Here is a 24745-nt window from a genome sequence, read left to right as displayed (position 1 = left end):
TATTCATAACAACCCCCTTTCCACCACAGTGGGGGGAGGGGGAGGGAGGACACCTGTGTCAATGAGGTGATACTGGAAAATACCAAGGATGGATGGTTGGTCAGGTCAACAAACAGGGGGGTAGAAGATAGAAGAGTGGAACCGATTCCTGGGAAAGGGAGAGTGAGTGCAGCAGAATCGGTTAGTAATGGCCGGTGGTTTCATCTATCATGCCTATGTAATGAAGTGTCCATAAATGTCCAAATGGAATGGGGTTCAGAAACTTTCAGGTTGAGAACCAGGACCCTATGATGTGCTACTGTACCAGGTTGAAAACTCCATGGGGAGAGAAGCTCCTTTGTTGGGGCCTCATCCTTCCTTCTTCTGCATCTGGCCGTTGATTCCTATCTTTTAATATCCTTTGTGATGAACTAGTAATCTGTGCAAGCCACTCTAGCAAATTAATTGAACCTAAGGAAGGGTTGTGGGAATTTCTGATTTATAGCCCATCAGTCGGGGCACCTGGGTGGCTCAGTGGGTTAAAGCCTCTGCCTTCGGCTCGGGTCATGATCTCAGGGTCCTGGGATCGAGCCCCGCATCGGGCTTTCTGCTCAGCAGGGAGTCTGCTTCCTCCTCTCTCTCTGCCTCCCTCTCTGCCTACTTGTGATCTCTGTCGTCAAATAAATAAATAAATAAATAAATCTTATAGCCCATCAGTCAGAGTACAGGTGATCATGTGGGATTGTATTGGCACCTGAAGTGGAGGCAGGCTTGTGGGAGTGAGCCTTGACCTGTGGGATCTGATTCTGTCTCCACATAGTGTCAGAATTGAGGTGAATTCTCAGACACCCGGACTGCTTGTTGGTGTGGGGTAGCCTCCCCACATACACTGTAATTGTGTCCTGGGACCCAAAGGACCAAAGGTTTCAGCTGCCTACTTTCACTGCTCTGATTCCAACTCTCATACACTAGACTTACTCCCTTTGTGAAATAATAGATTTAGAGCTGTTTATGTGCTCAGAACCATTTATTTTTCCTTTTTTATGTCTCAAAGTCTTACCAATTCTTTTTACTTTTCCTTCATGCCTTAAGCCTGTTCACATCACCCTCTGTTCATATCCATCAGCATTCTCCTCCAAATTGAGCCGTCAGTCAGACTGGGTGATGCTGCTGCAGCATCTTCGGCTCCCTCCCTCCCTCCCTGTCTTATCTTCTTCTACCAAAGACGTCATGGAGGAACACCAGTCTCAGTGGAATCTAACTTTGAATCTCCTCCCACCTACATAAGAGCTTTTCAAGAGAGACTTTTTCTTGCATACTCTACCACTAAAACCTTGAAGTTGTCAACCTCTACTGAGGACTGAAAAGTTACCAGGTCATCCTACAGTTCCTTAATCACCTCTCCCTTTATTCCATATAGTGGCAAATAAAAACTCTCCGCTCTCCTGAAAACTCTGACCCTCACCCCTTCCCACCAATCTCAAAGATGTCATAAATCAGAAAACAATATTGACATATTTTAAAGTCTTCCAACTTCCTGATCAGGAGTCTATATTTAATTTTTAAAGACTTATTTATTTATTGGGGGGCAGGGGGGTAGGGACAGAGAGAGAAAGAATCTCAAGCAGACTCCCCACTGAGCTTGGGAGCCCAACACAGGGCTCGATCCCAGAATCCTGAGATAATGACCTGAGCTGAAGTCAAGAGTCAGTCACTCAATGGACTTAGCCACCCAGGCACCCCCAGGAGTCTATATTTAATGTTTCCTTTTCCATTCTGAGAGTTCTGCCTCCCATGTTGTGAAAGCATGACCCAGAGCTTAGAGCATAGACTGTTTAATTCTCGGTTAAATCATTCATGTGTACATTGTGATGATTAGTCAAGAATTTTGAAATAGATTGCAGAGCATGATACACATCACTGCTTCCTGAAGGTCCAGGTCTGACACTCGTCAAGGTCTGACACTTGATGTAATGTTGATGGTGGAGGTGGAACAAAAATTCGGTTGACTGGCTTCCACATCAGTGATATTCTCACTAGGTCTCATGGCCTCACAAAACTCTAATGTCTTTACACTGAAGAAAAGATCTTTGAAAAGAAATGTTAGACTTATCAGTTAATGAGGAAGTTGTTGGGTTACCAAAGTCAGAGGAAAGATTCTAGTTTCATCCAAAGCACATCATGTCAATAATATCAGATAATGAACTTCCTGAAAATGAATGAGGCCATACTTTTGAATAACCCAATAGTAAGAGTCAAATCTATATCTGTAAATATAACCATGCTGCCAGTGGCATTCCTTTTTTCATGTATTTGTAATCTTTATCAATTTTTCTCTTACAAACCCGATAATTAGATTTATATGTCTCTAATTAATATTGATTATGCTGTCAAGTAAGAGCGCACGTGCTCCTAAGAGAGACATGGAGAGATCAAATGGGCATCTAGACTTCCACAATTTGCTTTGTAACAGCTTTTATTTTCTTTATACTTTGGGTTTCTATATATGAACTATATGGATAATTTTAAGTGCTTTATCCAAATATTCATTTTGCATATCATGAAATTCATGTTTCAAGAGACGATTTGATCTAAGTCATGCCTTTGATTTCTTAAATTCCATCTTATTTAAAAATGGGAATAAGTAAGAAAATCTAGACAGTATGATAAAACACACGCACAGAAATGAGAAAATTTTGTTCCCAGACATAAATGACAAGAATGATTGACTTGGTTCCTGATGATTCCTAATGACAAATTCCAAGCAAACATTTTTGCCGTTCACTTTCTTAGGTACCTAGATTCCCTATAACAAATTCTCCTTAAACTGCAGCAAAGAATCTAATTTGTTGTTTGGCAAACATTATTAACTAAAGCTATATGCAGCATTTATATTGTGAAACCTAAATTGTTAGAGGTTGAGTACAAGGGAATCTTATGGCACCAAAAAGAAAGAGGAAATAGAATCCATTATGTTGTCCTTATAAGGAAAACATGGTTCAAAATAAACACAACCACTCTTTAATAATTATAGGAAACTAGTATGTCCCCTGGGTCTTCATCGGATAAGTTGTATATAATATGATGAAAATTAGCTTCAGAAACATCCTTATAATAAACAAAATAGTGAGATTCACGGGGTTATATTTTTAAATTTCTTCATAGAAGCCAATCACCTCATACCAAAGGAGAATTTAATAAAGTCTATTCGGTATGAGTGGTCTGAGTACACATTCTTGATACAACTAATAATGATGTTGGGAGAACCAGGTCACTTAATTTTTAGTTTAGTGGTTTTGTTTTCCTTCCATCTATAATGGAAGCCACGCATACATATACATACACATTTATACATGTGTATGTGAGAGAGAGAAACAGTGTCTTCCACATGATGCTCACTTGTCAGTGATATGTTCTGGATTGGTAAATCAAAACATACACACACACACACTGCTGACTATTTCTGATATATGGGAAGAAATGTCACTCTTTTTGCATGATCTAAAATGCACTGACAATCATAAAGTAGTTCTGTTTTTAATTTTTTGAGGAACATCTCTACCATTTTCCATAATGGCTGCACCAATGTACATTCCCACCAGTAGTGTGTACAAGTGTTCTCAACTCTCCACATCCTCATCAATACTTCTTTTGTTTCTTTTACAATTATCATCCTAACAGATATGAGGTGGTATTTCATTGTGGTTTTGATTTGCATTTCCTTGATGATGAGTGACATTGACCATCTTTTCCTAACTTGTTGGCTATTTGTTTGTCTCCTTTTGAGAAATGACTGTTCAGACTCTTTGTCCTAGTCTTAATCAGATTGTTTGTGGGTTTCTTTTTTTTTTTTTTTTTAAGTTGAGTTGTAGGAGTTCCTCCTATATTTTGGAAATTTTCCTTTATCAGATAAAGGTTTTACAATTATTTTCTTACATTCTATAGGTTGTCTTTTCACTGTTGATTATTTTCCTTCTTGGACAGAAACTTTTTAATTTGATGTAATTTACTTGTCTGTTTTTGCTTTGTTGTTTCTACTTTTGGTATCACATCCAAGAAATAATTGCCTACACCAGAGTCATGAAGATTTTCTCCTGTTTTCTTCTAAGAGTTTTTCAGTTTCAGGTCTTACATGTACTTCCTCAGTCCATTTGGAGTTGATTCTTGTGTAAGTTAGAAAAGGGTCCACTTTTATTATTTTGAATATGAATGTCCAGTTTCCCAGTAATCCCACTTCTGGGTATATATTCAAAATAATGGAAATCAGGTTCCCAAAGAAGTTTCTGAGCTCCCATGTTTATGGGAACATTGTTTGTACTAGTCAAAGTACGAAATACACAAAAAATCTAAATGTCCATCAAAGGATAAATGAATAAATAGAATGTGAGATATAAATAGACAATGGAATTTTTTTACAATGGAATAGTTTTCTTCTTATAAAAAGGTAATCTTGCCATTTATGGCGATAAGGGTAAACCTAGAGGATGCTTTGCTAAGTGAAAGAAGCCAGTCACAGAAGGACAAACACTGCATCATTCTGCATGTAGGAAGTATCTAAAAAAGTCAAACTCATAGAAGTGGAAACCAGAACGGTGGCTGCCAGGGGCTAGAGGAAGGTAGAAAGAAGGGTTGCTGTTACCCGGGTGTAAAGTGTCCTCACACAAGGTGAACAAGTTCTAGAGAGTAGCGTACAACACTGTGCCTGTAATTAACCACACTCTACTGTGCACTTAGAATTTGTTAAGAGGCTGGAACTCATGTTAAGTGTTCTCACTACAATTAAAAATAGATAAGGAAATAAATGCATTGGCAAATGGAGGCGAACCTACTATTTATGAGACTGACGCACTACCTACTGTGCTAACGAGGCACCTGAACCTATTATTTAGAAATATGGAAATTTACAGGACTCTGAAAGCCATTGGTATGCATTTTCACGAGTTGTTGATAACTTCCAACCCCTTATTTTGACTGATCAACAGTGACCAACATCGAAGCTGCAGGTTCCAATCAATGGAAATGCCTGTTCTGAAAAAATCGTACTTTGGCTTATTAGTTTTACTAAAAAATTAAATAACAAATCTCAATAAATGTTGAGAAAGTGTTACTACAGTGTGCATTTTGTACCTTCAAGCAGCCAATAAAATGAACCATTTCTCAATGATCCCATAATGTCTGGGATTATCACAAGCATTTATCTCTCTTCATTAGCTTCCCCTTTTCTCAGTCTTCTTCCCATCATTGTCTCTATCACCAGCACAGCTCTGGTTGTACTGGGGGAAATGCTGAGGTATTGGTTCCACTGTTTGTCATAAGATGTGAAGTCACAGAAAGATAGATCATCTCAATTTTTGCGTTTTGAAGGTAAGAAAATAGCAAGGTAAAATCACTTATCTAAGTCATGAAATTAGCAGATGACAGAGCAGAGCACAGAACCTGGAAATGTCACCTAGTTCCCAACTATCTCCAAGTATAGACGGCACTCACAGTGGCTCACACAGTTCTCTGGTACAAAGTCTGATCCCTTCAAAATCAATAGTGATCTCCACAGTCACTGTTTGTAATTCTTGAACTTTTTAAAAATTTCTGTTTCTATTCACTCATTTTCTCAGGCTTTGATGTATTTTGTCTACTATAGTTAAGGAGTATTGACTTATTTATGCTGACATGCCTTGACTCAGCCTCTTATCTCCAGTTTCCATGAGCCAGTCTTCTTCATCACAGTCTCTGACGAGGTTCCAGATGTGTTCTTTCATCTGGGGATGAACTCAGAGTTAGAAAGTTCTCCTTCATAATGACTAGTTCTCTGTGACATTCACTTGCTGATCCTAGCTGTATGCCTTTCTGCACTATAAAGTTGGTGTTTGGACTCATACCTCCAAGCAGATTTGACCTGTTTGCTGTCAGCCCTCAATTCCTGTTTGAGTTTTCTCTGTATGGTGGCTGCATCTGCCTCTGTTCCCGATAAGTTCCCGAGACACATAGGTATTGAGCGTCTACTCTGTGTCCCACCATGCACGGGAGAAATAAACAAACACAATGGAAGAAAACTATGGATCTTTAAAAACAATCCTTTAGGGGCTCCTGGGTGGCTCAGTCAGTTAAGCGTCTGCCTTCGGCTCAGGTCATGATCCCTAGGTCCTGGGACTGAGTCCCACATTGGTCTCTCTGCTCGGCAGAGAGTCTGCTTCTCCCTCTCCTTCTGCCTGCCATTCCCCCTCTTATGTTTGCCTGTTCTCTCTCTCTCTCTCTCTCTCTCTCTCTCTCTCTCTTAAATAAAATCTTAGGAAAAAAATCCTTTAATATAGGAAAAGGGGCAAATGTCAAATGGGTAATTATGCAGAAAATAATAATTAGTATTGTTATAGGTTATAAAGGAATACAGAGAACTTGAAATAAACCAGGGAGATGTAAACTAGTATAGAGAACATCCAAGGCATTTTCTTTTCATGCCTGTATCCCAGCATCGTTCAATGAAGGGACGAGGGGATATTCAGCAAACCCTCATCTACGCCTTCACCTACATCCTCTAGATCTATCTTACCATGAGACTCCCAGAACATGACACCGAGCTTCACGCTGTAATGTTCTGATAATGGAGTAGGGCATGACTACCACATTAACCACGAGACACGCTATCTTCCCCCTTTTATTTGTTTTTTTAGAATTTTTGTTTTGTTTAATGTTGGATTTACCTTTGAAAAAATACAGTGTTATCCTAAAATAATTCAAGCATACTTATTATGCTTAAAGCTCCTGTATCATGTGAAAATGCAAAAGTGAACATATTAAAGTCTCAGAGATGGAAAATGAATCAAAGTCAAATTTGGGTAAACATCTGTAGCTTCCACTCTGTCCATGTATTTCTATGTGTGTATTTATATTTTAAATGTAAACTTTAAAATTTTAACTTTAAACTTTAAGCCATGTACATGAGTCATGAATATATGTCACACAACGTAGCATTTATAGATCAGGTGTTTTGGCATCCAGCAGATGATCCGTTATCACATGGCGATCTCTCTGTAAAGATTCAGAAGCATGTCTTATCAGGAGTGCCACCTGTTCCTGTCTTATTCCCAGCCTTCTTTCCCATTGCTTGTCTATCAGGAATCTATCTGCAACTGGCTTTAACACCTTCTATGTGTCTCTGCTCCCTGCCGCAGGCTGGTAAGAGCTCTTGGTGCCCTGGCACCACTTTTGTTACGGTTCAAATCTCTTCCCAGAGAGCAAGGAGTCCAAGAGGTCTGATGTAGCCTGAACACAGAAGTAGAGCAGGATAGGCTGTCTTTTTTATTTGACAGTCCATGGAGACTACTATCCAGGGACAACAGTGGGTTTCAAAGTAGGGAAGGTGGTAGTAGTGAAGATGCAAAGTATAGAAGCTAGACTCCCCAGCTCCCCTGCACAGGAGGCAGAAGGAAGCCAGTACTGGGGCCATGTTTCCTCCCAACAGTGGAAGCTGCATCTAAAGTGTAGCTCCAGTGGGTAGGTAAGAAAGTGCAGAATCCGCAAGGTGCTGGCTAGCTCAGTTTGGCTTGCTTCCTTAATGATTCTGTTGCTGAAAAGGAACCTAGCTTGGGTGGTTCTCACACTCTTATGGCATCAGCAACTTCTGTGCAAATTACTCCTAAAAAATACTTGGAATGACAAGTAACTCATCACCAGAACCCTTGCTTTAGGTTGTCTTCCATTTTCAAATTGTTGATATGGCCCATATTTTCTAGAAAATCTGGATTTAAATACTGGAAACCAATTTGAAATTTAAAAAAATAATAATACAAAGAAAAAGGCTGACAGAGGGGAAACTCTAAAAGACAGCAAGAAAACATAGAAATGAAGGTCTAGAAAAGCCATCTTAAGAAACACGGAAATACGGTGACCAGAGCAGCTTCAGGTCTGCACAGGATGGGCCTGGGGCCACTCAGAACTTCAGGTTCCACATCCCTCCTCACACATGTTTCGGTGTCTTTCTTCAACTGTAGGCAATTTAGTGGGAAACATGGTCTCTAGAAGGTCCTGGTCCATAAGCTTCACATCCGCTGAGGCTCACAGTTCCAGGGAAAGAATCTGATGGGCCAGAGTTAGATGCCCATTCTTGGGCAAATCACTGTAGCCAGAGGAGCAAAATTTCAGAGTGGCAGCACCGCCTGGGGTCAGTGGGGATCGCTCTCCTGAGAGATTATTACTCTGAGAAGACATGTCCTGGGGGCCCATTATAGTCTGCTACTCTACTGACCAGCATTTGCCTTGAGTTCAGTGTGGCACATTTTCCCTCACAGAGATCGAAGAAGTTAATTTTGTGGAAGCCTTGAGTATTTACACAATAAATATCTTATTTCGAGACAGACAGTTTCAGAGTTTGGGAATGTTTTTCCCCAATATGGGCACCTTAGGATAAATGTGTTTGATACATCTCTCAAGGCACAGGGCCTTAAGACAATTCAGCAAGTCAACAACACAAGGCTTCAAATAGTTGATTAGATATTACAGCAATCTTCTTAAATAATGGAGGAAATTGAGTTCATTAAGGAGAAGACAGAAGAAAAAATGTCAGTGGGGCAAGCTCTACTTAACGGGGGTGAATAATCCAGGTGTTTCTCGAAGAAGAGGCCCAACCCATCACTGAAGCAGACTCAAATTCCATTCTACAACGTAATTAGTTAACTGCATCTGTTTCCTTTAGTGAGTCATGGTTTAGCAAGTCATTGCTGACTCTGACCCATGAAGGGACTCTAGGAAGTCATTTCATATAGGGCTCTTAAACAAACATGGGACATGTATTATCAGAAGGAGCCATGTGAAAACAGCCCTGGAATCTTCAGAGTGGAAAGAGATGTGCTCATTCTCCATGCCTAGTGTGCATGGTGTAGGGATTGTTCCACTCCTGGACCCACGCTCTGGAGGCCTCTCCTAAAAAAAGTGGCTTCTGGTTTGCTGGACCCAAAAAGAACGGGTCTGACGGTGGTTTGTCAGTTCTCTTATGCTTCCAAATGGATGGGAGACATCCTTCTGTCCATAACACATTGGCCAGGACTCATCACGTGACTAGCCTGACTCTTAGAAGACTAGGAAATCTGGGACAACAAAAAGAAATTAATTGAGGAGTAGAGTTGTCCCTGTCACAGAATAACAGAATGCTGCTTTATTGTTATTATTTGTTTTGGTTTTATAATATCTTTATAAAATCCCCTTTTCAAAAATATCTGGGTCAGAAATCTCATCTTTTTATGAGGGACTCGAGGGCATAGGGATCCTCCAGAAAATATGAATGCTTACTGACTCACCAACTGTCCATTTCTCAAGTTATAAAGGTATAGAGAACATGCTTATTATAAAGTATTTATAGCAATGTCTTTAGCTCCGAAAATGTCACCTTCTACAAGTACCCCACACCCCAACGTGTCTTCTGTGAGAACAAGCTTAACTGTAATCACTTCTTGGCTAAGTCCCTTGAGTTTTACACTTTGTAGCTGAACATATGTATGAGATCTGCTGTAGGGGCAATGTGTTGTACCAACTTAGAGGGTGATACATAACCTAAGTTCCTTCTAATAGGAGTGCGCTGGCATTTGGGCAATCCCACAACATGCATGTGTGACAGCTCATTGCATGATTAACTCCAAAAGCATCTGAAAGTTCTTTCCTAAAATGGAATAATGCCACGAGAGAATCTGTAACTTCAAACGGAAGCTATACAGTGGCTGTGGTTTAATATTTGAAGTTCAGCTGATTACGTATTCATATAAACATGGTCTCAAGTTATAGCTTTGTAGATAGGAAAGTAAGATTAGAGTGAGAGTGAAACAGTTTATGTTAACACAAAACAATTTAATTCTAAGGAATACATTTTATACTTTGGAATGCATCCTCTGCTTTTTCATCATTTAAATGTATTAACCATTTATATAGAAATTAGGATTCCACTAATTTTTCTCTCAATTATTGAGCCTAATGTTTATGTAACATGGATTCAAAGAACCAAAATATACTTTGAAGAGACATATTTTTTACATTTGTGAAGTTGAGTTTTTCACATTTTTTATAACACAGTACATGCTGAATTATGAGCACAAAGGAGTCAACAATGAAATGTCTCTCAAGAGTCTTCACAAAACCACAATTTATAAACGATTTTTTTTCTTCATTCTCATCACACTATTAGTATTTCAGGAAAAATGGTGAATAATTAATGTAATCGTGCACATCCTTATCTTTTGACTTTCATTGGCTGTGCTTCTAATGTTTTATTATTAAACATATTAGTTTTAGGGTGAAACACATAAACACACACACACAAAATTATCATGTCATAACGACAAAGTATTCATTTTAAGGAATTTTATCAGATGGTGGATTTTATCAAATGCTTTCTTAGCTCCTGAGGAGATATTTTTACCTTTTTATAGGTTATTGTGAATTATTTTAACATGTTACAAATATTATGATATTGGTTCTATTCTCCTGAATATTTTAGTATTTCATTTTAAAATTTACATTAGGAAATGTAAGTGCTACTAGTATAGAAATTTGGCCTCAGATGTGTCAACATTATGGCGCTACAGACAAAAACTTTCTCTTCTTCTTTCTCTAATCCATGCTCTGAAATAAATTAAAGAGCTTTGGAATGATCTCTTTCAAAGAGCTAAAATCACCTATGAAATGGACTGAAACTTACTGGGTTTTTTTTGGAGGGGGGAGGGGAGGAGAATGTAGATTTTTTTTTAAGTGGTCTCAATTTGTTCCACAGTAATAGTACCTTAGACATTAATAGTTTTCTCGGGAACATAAAATATTAATTTATATTTCTTGAAAAGTCATCATTTTCATCCAGGTTTTCAAATTCTTAAGCAGAAATTGAAAAAATTGAAAAAACTGCAAGCTTTTATTCTCTTGTATTTGTGTTTTTTGCTTTTCTTATATTCACATTTAACAAATTATGTCTGATTCTATATGTATATACATTTTCCCCCTCTGTTTTTTTGACTAAGTTAATTAGTGGTTTTCCCTAGAGGCCAGTTTACACTCCCACCAGCAGTTCATGGGGGTTCTCTTTCCCCATAACCAACATCTGCTATTTCTCGTCTTATTGATGTCGGTCCTTGTAACAGGCATCAGGTGATTAGTGACCATTTCTCCAGTCTCTACCACTCCACGGACAATCTGCAACTTAAAATTATCACAAACTGATGGATATTTGTCACAAAATAGCTTCAAAACATCAAAACTCTTTGTTTCTTAATTGAAGGTGCAGAAAATCCAAGATTTTGAGGTTTCTTGTTTATGTTCTTAAAGGTTGCAAGTTTATATTACTTTGAGAACAAAGCTTCTCAATTTGGAAACCTAGCAGAATCAGACATTAAGCTGTGTAGAATGTGTGAAATATATCTTTTTTTTTCCATTTGGAGATATGGTTCTCTGAATGAATTATAAAGTGTGGTCGTGGCGATGTCTCATTGTGGTTTTGATATGGATTTCCCTGATGATGAGTGATATTGACCATCGTTTTTATATGTCTGATTGTCACCTGTATGTCTTCTTTGGAAAAATGTTTATTCAGATCCTGTGCCCATTTTTGAATTTGATTGTTTGTGTGGTTTTTTGAGGGGGTGTTGTTTTGTATAAGTTCTTTATGTATTTTGGATACTAACCCATTATCAGTTATGTAATTTGCAAATGCCATCTCCCATTCAGTAGGTTGCATTTTTGTTTTGTTAATGGCTTTATTTGCTACACAAAAGTTTTTTATTTTGATAAATTCCCACAAGCCATCACTTTACACTGTCAGAAGTGTAAACTTACTGTTTTTTTTTAAACTTTTTTTAAGTTTTTTTTTTTACTTTTTTAAAGTAAAAAAGATAAGAAATAAAAATTTTAGTGAGGATGTGGAGAAAAAGGAACTTTAGTGCACTGTTGGTGGGAGCGTAAATTGGTATGGCCATTATGGAAAATAGTATAGTTTTCTCAAAAAACTAAAAATAGAAATATCCCATGACTCAAAAAAATTCCACTTCTACTTAACCAAAGAAAACAAAAATACCAATTTGAAGATATAGGCACACCTATGTTTATTTACAACAGCCAGATGTGGAAGCAGCCCAAATGCCCATGGATAGATAATGGGTAAGGGAACACACACACACACACACACACACACACACACACACACACACACACACACTGGAATGTTATTCAGCCATAAAAAAGAATAAGACCTTGCCATATGGGACAACATGTATGGACACAGAGGGTACTACAGTAGGTGAACTAAGTCAGACAGAAAAAGACAAATACCATATGATTTCACTTATATGTGGAATCTAAGAAAAAAAAAAGAACAAACCCCAGCAGAAACAGACCCATCAATACAGAGAACAAATTGTTGGTTGTCAGAGGGGAGAGAGGTAGCAGATGGACAAAATGAGCAAAGAAGAGTGGGAGATATAGGCTTTTAGTTATGAAATGAGAAAGTCACAGGGATGGGGGTTACAGCATGGGGAATATAGTTAATTATGTGGCAATGTGTTGTATGGGGATGGATGGTAGCTATACATGTGGTGAATGGAGCATAATGTGTAGACTTACAGAATCACTATATTGTATTTCTGAGGCTAATGTGATGCTGTCTGGCAATAATGCTTCCATTAAAAAATTAAAAATTTATAAATAATTATGAAGTAATGGCATCTTCTCTTTGGGAATTCTAAATATATGTATCTGGCATATTATGAAGTAAGTGATTCAATATTAGACTATTGTTCAACTCAAAATATAGATATCACCCTAACAGCACTATTTGTAAACAGTGCAACAAGAAGGAGAAGAAAACACCACTGGAGGAAAATGTGACCCATTATACCCAATTAGCTATTTTTGCTGAAGAATCTGATCAGAAGTGACAGTCTTCCAGGCTATAAATAAGCACCAGGCTTTGTCTAATTAACACCACTCCTTAGTTACATAGCACCTTCAAGTTTCTTCCTAGAGTTTATGTAAGTTCAAAAAAAAAAAAAAAGAAAGAAAGAAAGAAAAGAAAAAACATCTCTTACACATGAAAGCCAGGATTTAGAGGGGAGCAGATAATGCCAGAAAGATGAACAGGAATCTGTCCACATCCAGGGTGTCTCTTGTGGGATTTGAAAATTTGCCATAATCCAATACTCAAGCCTCAGTCTGCAGACTCAGAAGAAGACTGTTTTCCAGGTTACCAGCAGCGGGTCTCTTTTTGGTGAGTATTTCAACTCCTTGTCACAGCTTTATTCAGGTGCAAATTCACATATAACACATGTTCTGTGGCATCAATTTTGAGATACATAGATGTTCTCGATACCAGCACCACAATTAAGACAATGAACACATCCATCACCCTGTTTCCTCAAGCTTTTTGGTAATTCACCCCTACCCCTCCCCAGCCCCAGTCACTGACTCATTTTCTGTCCCTTGAAATTGGTTGATGTGCCAATTTTTATAAATGAAAATTTATGATGTGGAATGAGGTGGAATTTTTATAAATGAAACCTCCCAGTTTGTTTTTTTTTTGTATGCTTCTTTCACTAAATATAATTATGTTGGGATTCATTTACAGGTGTTCAGTCTACTCGTTGCTGAGTTTGGCTTCATTCTGTGGAAACAATCAGTGTAACCATGCACTTGTTGAAAGTCCTTCTGTTTCTTTCCAGTGCTTGAGCACTACCAGTAAAGCTGCCATGTGCATGAATGCAGAGCTCACTGCATGTCCATGTCATGGCGTGGAAGTGTGATCTCATTTCCCTTGGCTACTCACCAAACCATGGCATAGCTGAACAATACACTATGTGTGCTGAATTTTTTAAACATTATTTTTTTAAGATTTTGTTTATTTATTTGACAGACAGAGACCACAAGTAGGCAGAGAGGCAGGCAGAGAGAGAGGGGGAAGCAGGCTCCAAGCTGAGCAGAGAGCCAGATGCGATGCGGGGCTCGATCCCAGGACCCTGAGATCATGATCTGAGCAGAAGGCAGAGGCTTTAACCCAATGAGCCACCCAGGCGCCCCCTGTGTGCTGAATTTAAGGAACTGTAAAATTGTTTTTCAAAGTAGTTTTAAATTTCATATTCCCTCTAGCATTGTATTAGAGATCCAATTCATTTCCAAACATTTGTTCTAGCCACATTATTTGTTTAAATTTTAGCCATTCTAATTGGTGAATATTCTTTTTTAATTGTGTTTTCAACTGGTTGTCAAAAACCAGTTGTCTCTATATGTTTGGGTCAATCTCTGTGTTCTCTGTGCTGTTTCCTTTTTTTATTATCCATCATTATATCCATGCCACACTGTCATAATTACTGAGGATTTAAAATAGGTCTTGAAATCAGATGAAGTTATTACTTCATGTTTTGTGCTTTTTATAACATATTTTGGATACATTTTAATTTCTATAAGAATTTTAGAATAATTTTGTCACTTTTTATAAAATTTTCAATTTTTTTCATTTCTACAAAAATTTGATTAGCGTTGAATTGATAAATGTGAGTAAATCTGACATTAATAATACTGGGTTTCCAACCTATGGAAATGGACTATTTTTCCATTTATTTAGGTCTTCATTACTTTATTCTCCACAATGTTTTATAGTTTTCATTGTGTAGGTCCAACATGTATTTAGTCAGAATTTGTGTCAGACAGAGTGTAATGTAATCACCATAATGTCCACCTCCTGGTATTCTTACATTTATATAAACTTCTTCTATTGAGAGTGGTTGGGACCTGTAACTGGTTTCTAACCAATAAAATACAGTTACTATTGACTTTTTCCATTTTTTTCTATTTTCTATATCTTGACTTCTACTCCTGTCTTTCTTGTTTCCTTTTTTTTTTAATTTACTCAATTCAATTTTTAAAATTCCATTTCTTTTTTTTCCTAAGATTTTATTTATCTATTTGACAGAGAGAGAGAGCGCAAGACCTGAGCCGAAGGTGATCACCTAACTGATTGAGCCACCCAGGTGCCCCTAATTCCTAATTTCTTAAAGTGTTCACTGGGGTCATTGATTTGAGAGCTTTCTTTTCTTATATAGATGAGTCCATAGATGATTCTTGTCCCCAAGCCCCACTTTAACAGCATTTCACAAATTTTCATATGCTGAATTTTATTATAATTTAGTTAAAATATCTTCTAATTTCCCCTTCAGTTCCCCTTTTGACCCATGAATTACTTAGAAACTTATTATTTAGGTTTTTTTTAATGGCAATTTTCCATAGATGCTGTTGATTTCTATTTAATTTCATTGTAGTCAGAGGACTTTCTTCATATGATTTGAATCCTTTTAAATAAATGTATTGAGCCTTGGTTTATAGCCCAGAATGTGATTTCTCTTTAAATATGTAGTATGTGAATTTAAGAAGTATGCTCCTTCTGCTCTTGGGCTGTCCTGTCAATATCAGTTAAGTCAGTCATGTTTTTCCAGTCTTCTAGATCCTTGCCTGTCTTGTTCTAGCAGTTATTGTGAGAGAGAGAGTGAAATCTCAATTACACATTTGGGTTAGCTGATTTCTCTTGGTCTCTCAGTTTTTACAACATGTATCTTGAAACTCTGTGTCTTAGTCTGTTTGAGCTGCTATTACAAAAATACCATAGCCTGGGTAGCTTATAAACAATAAAAGTTTATTTCTCACAGTTCACGAGGGTGGGAAATCCAAGGTCCAGGTGCCAGCATGGCCATGTTCTGTGAAAGTCCTTTTCCTGGTTCCCAGTTGGTACCTTCTCACTCTGTCCTCATCTGGTGGAAGGAGCCAGAGGTTTCTCTTTTATGAGACACAAATCTCATTCATAAGAGCTTCACCTTCATCTCTTAAGCACCTCCCAAAGGCCATCACCTTAACATGAAATTTGGGGGCTCAAATATTCAGACCATATCATTCTATTATTTAGGGCTGCTTTTTCTTTTGGATGACTTAATCTTTTTAACATTATTATATGACCTCCTTTATTCCTAGTAATACTACTTTTTTCTAAAAACTGTGCTGTCTCGTTAATATAGTTACCAGCTTTTATTAAAATTCATATTCTTATGATATATTTTTGCATCCTTTTACGATTTCCTTTTTAATAATTAAGGCTTGTTGTAGGCAGTATGTAGCTGGATCTTGCTTACCCCCACCCTTCCTGCAACCTGAGAGTCTCTGCCTTTTAATTATGGTATTTAGATCACTTTCACTTAATGCGATTGTTGCTATGGTTCAGTTTAATGTCATTATACTATTTGTTTTGTATTTGTCCCTCTTTGCTTCCCTTTTTGTCCTTTTCTGTCTTCTTTGAAATCATTAGCTCATTTAAAAAGACACAATTTATCTCCTTTGTTGGGTTATTAGGCATACGCTCTCATATTTTAGTGGATCTTTTGGGGTTTTTAGAATTCATCTTTATAAAATCACAGGCTACCTTCAGATGATGTTATGCCACCACAGTTACAGAATAAGAACTTTATAACAGTATGTTTTCACTTTTCCCAATAATTATGCTTCTGCAGTCATATAACTTATGTTTACAATCCTCATAAACCCCATAGATCATGATCACACTCTTCAAACAGTGAATTCTCTTTTAAAAATTTATAAATAATATGAACATCTAATGTATTTAATCATAAAGTTATCCCTTCATGCTGTTTATTTCCTTGGGTAGATCCCTATTTCTCTGTGGTATCATTTTCTTGTGCTTGTAGGATACTTTTTTAACATGTTTATTAGTGGAGCTTTACAGGTGTTTTCCAGCTTTCCTATGTCTAAAAAGTCTTTATTTTGCCTTCATGTGAAGTTGTTTTCAGGGAACGGAACTCTAAACTGGTAGATGGTGTGAGCTTTACCTTAAGTGGCATCAGATGCTTTTGTGTTCCTAGAACTACTCCTGAGCTTTGCTGTGAAATGATGTTATGTTACTTGCAAATTGTTTAATTTTTTTAGGTGTTGCTTTTAAGATTTGTTGGGCAGTGGTTAGTCTAAAAGTAATTATACCTTATTACTGAGGCAAAACCCTCTGAGTACTTTTCTCAATGTATACTCTTGAAGTTTTCTAATTTGGATGGTGGAAATAGTCACTATCTGTGACCCTTTCTGAATACCAGCTGTGTTACCTGTAGTCCTTTTGGGAAAATTTCCTGCCAGCCTCCAGGAGTTTCCTCTCTCCAATGCACTGATCAGTACTCTGTGGAATACTTTAGGGGACCCCTCTGTATATGTCTGCAGTTTCCTCTCTGTACAGGTACCTCCTCATTGGTATTCTGTCCAGAGCCCTTAGCTGCCTTGAACTACCTCAGCTCAGGGCACCAGCATGGCCCCACCTGGGTATCCCTTCCCTGACATGTGGACTGGAAACTCTCTTGAAGCAGTAAATTGAAATAAGCTCAGGGCGTGACTACTTGGTTTCTTCTCCTCCCAGGGATCATGGTTCTTGCTGCCTGAATCACAGCATGTGAAAATTATCATTTCATATACTTTGTATTTTGGTTATATCAGGTAGGATGTTATAAAAATATATCTCAGTGCAGATGAACATGAACCAAACTTATAGTCAGTAAAATAAAATTAATCCATAAGAATTTCTATGAATGAGGAAGTAATACATTCAAATCTCTCCTTCTATTTGAGCTTTGCTATAAGGCAACATTAGAAGGTCATTTGTGGATCATAGACTCAGAAGAAGTAAAGCCAGATTGGAACAATCAAGCTAGTGGCACGATGCCAAGACAGCCTGATGCACCCATCTCCCATGAAAAATCTCTTCAATCCATTGGCAGGTGTAGAGTCCATAAACCTCTCCTTGCCTCTGGGCAGCGTCTGGGTGGAGACTGACAACTGTTCTATATGGAACTCTATCTGTGCCTCTATGGCTAACAAAGATGCCTGATAAATACTTGTTCTAAAGTCATTTTCATATCTAGATACTGCATGTTCTTTTTCAAGTTGCCTTCAGGTCCTGTTGGGCTGAAGGTTCTTAAGTAATCCACATATTCTTTAATTTTCTACGTTAATCTCATTTTAACCTGCAGAAACAACTTTCTTTACTCAATTTTCAAATTCTTAATCGATTCTCAGTGAGGCCCAAGTGCTGGCCATAGTTCTTAAATTTGTCCTTATATCCATGACTTCCCACTAGAAATATGTTACTGTATAGCAGCTTAGGCACACGGATGTATTTCTCTCCCCATTTTCCATTCGCAACTATTCACCATTGAATACACACACCGAGCTAGTGCTTAAATATTATGAGATAAAGGCACACATGTTTTCCTTCTTTTACACACTCATCTGAAGGCACGCCTTTCAGAATCTCACTTATCTCCAAAATCAGTATCCTTTATTCTTTACAGTTAACATTCTTTTTAACTGCAATATGGTCACTTTTCCTTAGAAGTATTACTAATTGTTTCCAGAATACTTTATACTAACCTTGTGTGAATGTTACCTCATCCTGTGTTTTAACCTTTTCACACTATTTATATAGAAATATTCTTTCTTGGGGCACCTGGGTGGCTCATTCGGTTAAGCATCCAACTCTTGGTTTTGTTTGGGTCATGATCTCAGGGTCTGTGTGCAACACGGAGTCTGCTTGAGATTTTCTCTCCCTCTCCCTCCTGCGCGTGCTCTCTCTCTCTCTCCCTCTCTCTCTCTCTCTCTCCATCTATCTCTATCCTCCCAAATAAATAAATAAATATTTTTTTTTAAATAGAGAGGTGTTCTTTCTTTCTCTGAAACCCTAAAATGCCTTTAACTGCTACTTTGTATAAAACGTTCTCTATGATATTTACATGACTCTAGTTATTATCCTGCTGCCTCTAAAAATAATTTAGTCTTCCTATTAATTCATTTTCATCTTTTAAGGCTTCCCTGAATAATACGATTTAGTTTCTCTACTTAGGATATTGTTTGTGCTACCTTCTGCCCACTTTGAATGGATTATGTCCTCAGAAGCTCACTTTTTTTTTTTTGCCATACTCAGAAAAATATGATTTGAAGCTTCCTGATCCATTGCTTTTATCTCTTCTTTTCTAATATAAAATATAATAGCACACTGAGACTTTATCTACCATATCTGAACTATACTGCTGAATAGTCTTAAGTTTTCCTTGTTTCCTCATAGAATGCTGACAAAATGACCCATTTCGCGGAGCGAAGATTCCCTTGGGTGAATCTGAAGGACTTGTCAGCAGAACATACACGTCTAGCCCCTATAATTTGCAAACTTCACCCCCAAGCATTTGTCTACATTTCCTGTTAGTTCCCAACATTCTGGCACCGTCCTCCTTTCTACAAGTATGTCAAAATCCTTTTTGCATTGCACTTCTTGAGTACTGTCTATCCATACTCTGTGGCCGAGCCCTCTGGTGGCTACACCATCCATCCCTCCATTTTTTTCTCCTAGCCGAACACTGGCTTCGTTCCTGGTGGTCATGTGTCCTATTGCAGACCACAGTTTTAATCTCCTTCACTTCTAGGGATGGCCACCTTGCTGTAATTTTAGTGGTTGAGTGGAGATTCTAGCAAAGTTCTTTGAGACAGTAGACTAAGTGACAGGAATCCACTTTTCTGCCAGCTTTTCTGCAGAGCCCTACCCAGAAAATAGAGTCAGTGGCTGCTGGAGAGCAGAAATCAGACAGTAAAAATGGCCGAGCAAAGTTGGCAGACTGTGTCTCTAAGTACTAAGAACATCATCTCAGTCCTGGACTGTCCATGTGGCACTCACAGAAAAGCAAATCAATACTGTGTTTAGGCTACAGGACTGGTATTTGATAATCACAGTCAGAGTCCCTAGCCAGAAGGGTTCCCATGACTATGGCTTTTTCTTATGCTTGCTGTGACTTCTACTTCTCACGAGAACCTTTGTTGAGTAATCCACATTTTTGTTGGAACTGCTCTGAGTAGTTCTGACAAACTATCCCCTACGATGTAGAGTGGTTATTTGAGTTTCTTATTGTCTCTGAGATGGTAGAATCATAATTCAAACTTGGGTCTGACTCAGAAACCCAAACTTCAAGTTCTACTCAAATATTTCACATATTCACGGTATTTTATTATATTCTGTCGAACTTTGTTTTATGTCTTTAACCATGTGGCTTAGAATAACATAGCAGAAACACCTTTACCCTGGCCTCACTTGTATTTGATGTGCTTACCTTTATGACTGAGTCCAGAGAGGCTCAAATAAACAGGGCAGATCTTTCTGGAAAGGTGATCTTACCACACCTGGTCCCCACCCCGCACAGTCACGAATAGCTTGTTCCCCTTCTCTCGTTTGGTCAGAGTGCTATGGTATAACCTTATGTGGGGGTCAGTGTGTTTTACCCACCACTCACCCATAATGACTTTTAAATAATCATTTGTCCAGTAGATTTTTTCTTCATTTTAAAAATATATCATTCCTACTATATAAATGATATATAAATATACCATTTTCTGGCACCATCAGGCATAGCAGTATATGTCATAACTGAAACTCCCTCACCTACTATATATCTAGTAGTAATGCACAACCACGCATACAAGGATACATATTCGACCACACTTTATTTACTGGAAATTCCTAGCAGCATTAACTAAACCAGCACCATCCTTTCTCCTCCTATTATTTTATTTTATCTTATTCTTACAGTACCTTCTACACCCTCCATGTGAAGCCTTTGTCCGTCTGCCTCTCCTGTGAGATTTTAGGTTCTAAGAAAGCACTGACTTTGTCCACATCCATTTCTATATGTTCAGCATGTTGGACAGTGACAGATTCATAATAAGTGATTACAGCAGATATGCTCATGAAATCAATCATTGCAAACATCTGGGGGACTACGTTTAACAAGAATCTTCTGGTGTAAACAGTGACCTCCATTTCACCAGTAACGAAACCAAGGTGGAAAAAATGGAAGTCTCTTGCCCAGTTTTGAACAACAGATAAGCAGAATTGGAGAACTTGAGCCCAAATCTCTGTCTGAAAAATCTATGCTCTTTGGATTGTATCGAGAGCAGAACTTCCCCAGAGCCTCACGGTTCACGTTCAAAGAGCTCTTTCCTTCCTCACTGTTTATCATGCTGTTCACACGCTTTTAGTTGTGACATCTGGCATTACACACTTTCTCTTTATCCTTTGCTTGGTTTTTCATTAGTACCTATTTTCACCCTCTTTTTCTCTTAATCCTGAGGGGGTTATCAGAGGTGCCTCTGTGAGCACCTGCCCGTCCCTCCCCACCCCCCCACCCCCATGCAGTGCTGGGAGCATCTGCTTCCTTTCCTGACAAATGAACTAAATTTGTGAGGTTTGAGCTGAAACCTTACTCTCACTTGGCATTCTCTCCTTCCTTTGACTATCTACAGGAGCTTTTCTCAATAGATTTTTGGTTGGTTGGTTGTTTGTCTTGTTTCATTTTGTTTGTTTTCAGTTGTTACTCTCCTTCCTCTGGTCTATGCCTGGTTTTCATTATTTGACTCTATGGATGATACCAGTATTTTTCTCTTCAAAAGTGATGGATTCATTCTGCATCTTCAGAGTTACTTCCCATGGCCATTTTATTAAACCACACCCTTCTCCACACAATCAGAGGATTTGTAATGAAAGTCATTTCCATTCTGCAGCCGAGAGATAATGGCCGTTAGCTGCCTTAGGTTTCTGGTGTTTACTTTCGCAATTTGGATGCATGTGTGGTTCCCTTGGCATCTTGCAGGTAGGGCTGGCCCCTCTTCTTTGAGTTCTCAGAGTATGGATGTTTTCTTAAACTGATTGGTTCCCCTAGATTTTTTAAAATTAAGTTTCCCATCTTGAGGGTGTGTTCTTAGCTATAGTGTGCTTCTCTGATCACAGACAGGCCTGGCTGGGCTTTCCAAATGTTGTAAGTCTGTCTTAGTCCATCTGCTTTTAAATGAAATTATATCCCCTGAAACTGTGACTTTGTGAGTAATTACCAAGAACAGGTTTATGCCATCATCTCACAACTTAAATAAAAAATTCATTGTCTCTGAAGGAAAGACAATGTCCTGTAAGTAACATGTGTGCCCTCAGAAAGGCACTCTGGATTTGGACCGAGGGGTGTTCTTTCTTAGGTGGTGAATATATATCACCTAAACCCACTTCTTCACCTTAAACTCTTCCCAAAACATGTGTCCATTTTCTCTTCAAAGACTAAGAATCAGAAACGTCTCCTTATACCTAAGATAAAGAGCCCAGTGTCCAGAGTGATTTGTGTTCCCTAATAGCTGCCAAACATCAGTGAGCTCCCTCTGCCCTGCTTGTTCATTTTCATGCCGGACCTCACGGTGCCCTCCTTCTTTCTTGGGCCAAAGCCTTCTCTTCCCTGTAATGTCCATCCCACCTCTTACACGGCTCCCGCCACTGGAAATCCATCCTTCCACTCCTCCCTGCACTCACACTAGTACTTAGCTCTGCTGTGTATCTCCTGCTACTCAACTGCCCACCCCCGCCCCCGCTCCTCCCAACCATGAGGTCATTACAGTGGTCACTGCTTCCACACGATCCTTTGGTTCTGTTCCTAGACCTCAAAAGTTCTGTGTGCTCCCTTTCTCTGTGAAGTGTCTGTCTCTATCTAGCTTGGATGAAGAACAAGATTGATCATCAGTCTTGCTTTTATTCTTGCTTTCTTGTCTCCACTCCTCTGTTTTGTTTTTGTTTTCATTTTTCTTTATCTATCTTCAGCTTGCCCGTTTCCTCCTCTATTCAGGGCCCCTGCTTTCCAGCAACAGCCAAAGCCTGGGGGCAAATGCTTGACTGTATCCAGTCTAAGCCCTCCAGTATTTCCCCTGATGTCCTCACACCTGCAACCTCCTTTTTCCGGTTTGCCTTTCCACACTTGACTCCAAGGTGCCCGCTCTTCTGACTGTCACCCCCATAATTCTCACTACAGGATGTTTTGTTCAGTTTTCAAGCCCTCCCATCCATCCTTTAAGCTAGATGGATCTGAGTCTATTATGCCATTTCAAAAAAACAGAAAGTGGGCAGCCCGTTTTATATTTTGTTACATGATCTGCAGGATTACAATCTAAAAACTAAGCAAATTTCCCAACCAACCATGGGGACCGTAAGAAAGTGATTTGTTTGAACACAGATCTCAAGATGGTCCAGATTTCTTCCTTCTTTAAATCAGTATAATGGAATTGGTAAAGGAGCAGACTTAGTAATAAATTCTACAGCCCTTGGCAAACTTCTGTTTAATCACCACAGCCCTGGTATCAATCGGGTCAAGCAGTAATATTCCCAAATTAGCATTTCATTTAAAAGAGAAAGCACATGCTAGAATTTTCTCTCACATCTGCTTTCCCAGCCTGATCAGTTCTGCAGCCCAAGGTTATGATAGGCCCAATCATATGAGAAAAAGTCAGGGAAGCTATTCACTCTTCCTGAGTTGGAATATCTAGAAATTAGTCTTGAGGTGCAAGATATGAAGGACAAGGGGAAAATAAGAATTCTTCTTACATATCACAGCACTTTTTCTAATAGTCACGTTATTTTCAATCCTTTAGAGGTACTCAAACAGGTGTTTGAAGATAAAATAGGCATATATTCAATTAGGCCAAAGTTCCGAAATCTCCTTGTAATTACTTTGTTCTTTATTCTTTTTTATTGTTTCTTCTGCTCTCTTGATATATTGAAGACTGCTCTTCCAATTATAATTGCTAGTTCTGAGTTCACTTGTCACTTTTGGGTAACTGCCACATTGAATCAGCTGTTTCAAGGAGAGAGGTAATTCAGAGTAGCTCTGCTTTTTCTAAAGATTTATTTATTTATTTGAGTGAGAGGGAGAGAGTGTGCATGCATGTGTGAGAGTAGAGGAAGAGCAGAGGGAGAGAGAGGCAGAGAAGCAGAATCCCTGCTCAGTACAGAGCCCCACATAGGGCTTGATCCCCAGACCCTGAGATCATGACCTGAGCAGATACCAAGAGTCAAAGCCTTAAGGAACTGAGCCACCCAGGCGCCCCTAGAATAGGTCTGCTGTTTAAGGAAATACTTACCAGGAAGCAAATCCCACTACCATGTCTTTTAAGATGTTTGAAAAATTTTAAACGTGAAAGGTCCGTTTATTATGATTATCCTGCCAGAATAATCCCTTTGAGCGAGCAGTCGGCAAGTTCTCCTGAAACGCATCATTAGTAATGTTAGCGTTTCTCCATTACCCACCTTCCCTGCAGCATGTACGTATTAGCTTCCACATTTTATAAAAATCACGCGTAGTTTGCATGACAGGACAGGTGGACATTTCCCCATAATTTATTTAAAAGTTTTAATGAATTTATGGGATGGGTGGACATTTCCACATAGTTTATTTAAAAATTTAGAAGTCACTTTTGTCACGGCATTCAAGACTTGTCAGTGGGGGTGCCTGGGTGGCTCAGTGGGTTAGGGCCTCTGCCTTCGGCTCAGGTCATGATCCCAGGGTCCTGGGATTGAGCCCTGCATTGGGCTCTCTGCTCATCAGGGAGCCTGCTTCCCCCTCTCTCTCTGCCTGCCTCTCTGCCTACTTGTGATCTCTGTCTGTCCAATAAATAAAAAAATAAAATCTTAAAAAAAAAGTCATCTTTCAAAAAAAAAAAAAAAGACTTGTCAGTGATCTCTGGAAGAACATGGTGATTAATTTCTGAGCCATATACAGGATCTGATTTCAGCCCAAAGAAGTGAGTGATTACTGACATGTTCATCTACTTCATCGGGTTCTCTGATAGTCGTGAAGATATCAGTTGATTTTCAGATGCAGAATTAAGCTCTGCAAATGGATGTGCATTAGGCACTGCACGT

The 24745-nt window shown here is 38.6% G+C and overlaps 1 long non-coding RNA gene across 1 annotated transcript in view; it reads left to right on the top strand.

Annotated features, from left to right (window-relative positions):
* The window catches only part of LOC308357669, a 49156-nt gene that overhangs the window by 4165 nt on the left and 20246 nt on the right, over positions 1-24745 (top strand). The gene's annotated exons all lie outside the window — the stretch shown is intronic.

The sequence above is a fragment of the Martes martes genome (genome assembly GCF_963455335.1).
Source record: "Martes martes genome assembly, chromosome: 16".
Classification (NCBI taxonomy): domain Eukaryota; kingdom Metazoa; phylum Chordata; class Mammalia; order Carnivora; family Mustelidae; genus Martes; species Martes martes.
The sequence above is the reverse complement of the archived record's forward strand: the minus strand, read 5'-3'. Positions and strand labels throughout refer to the sequence as shown.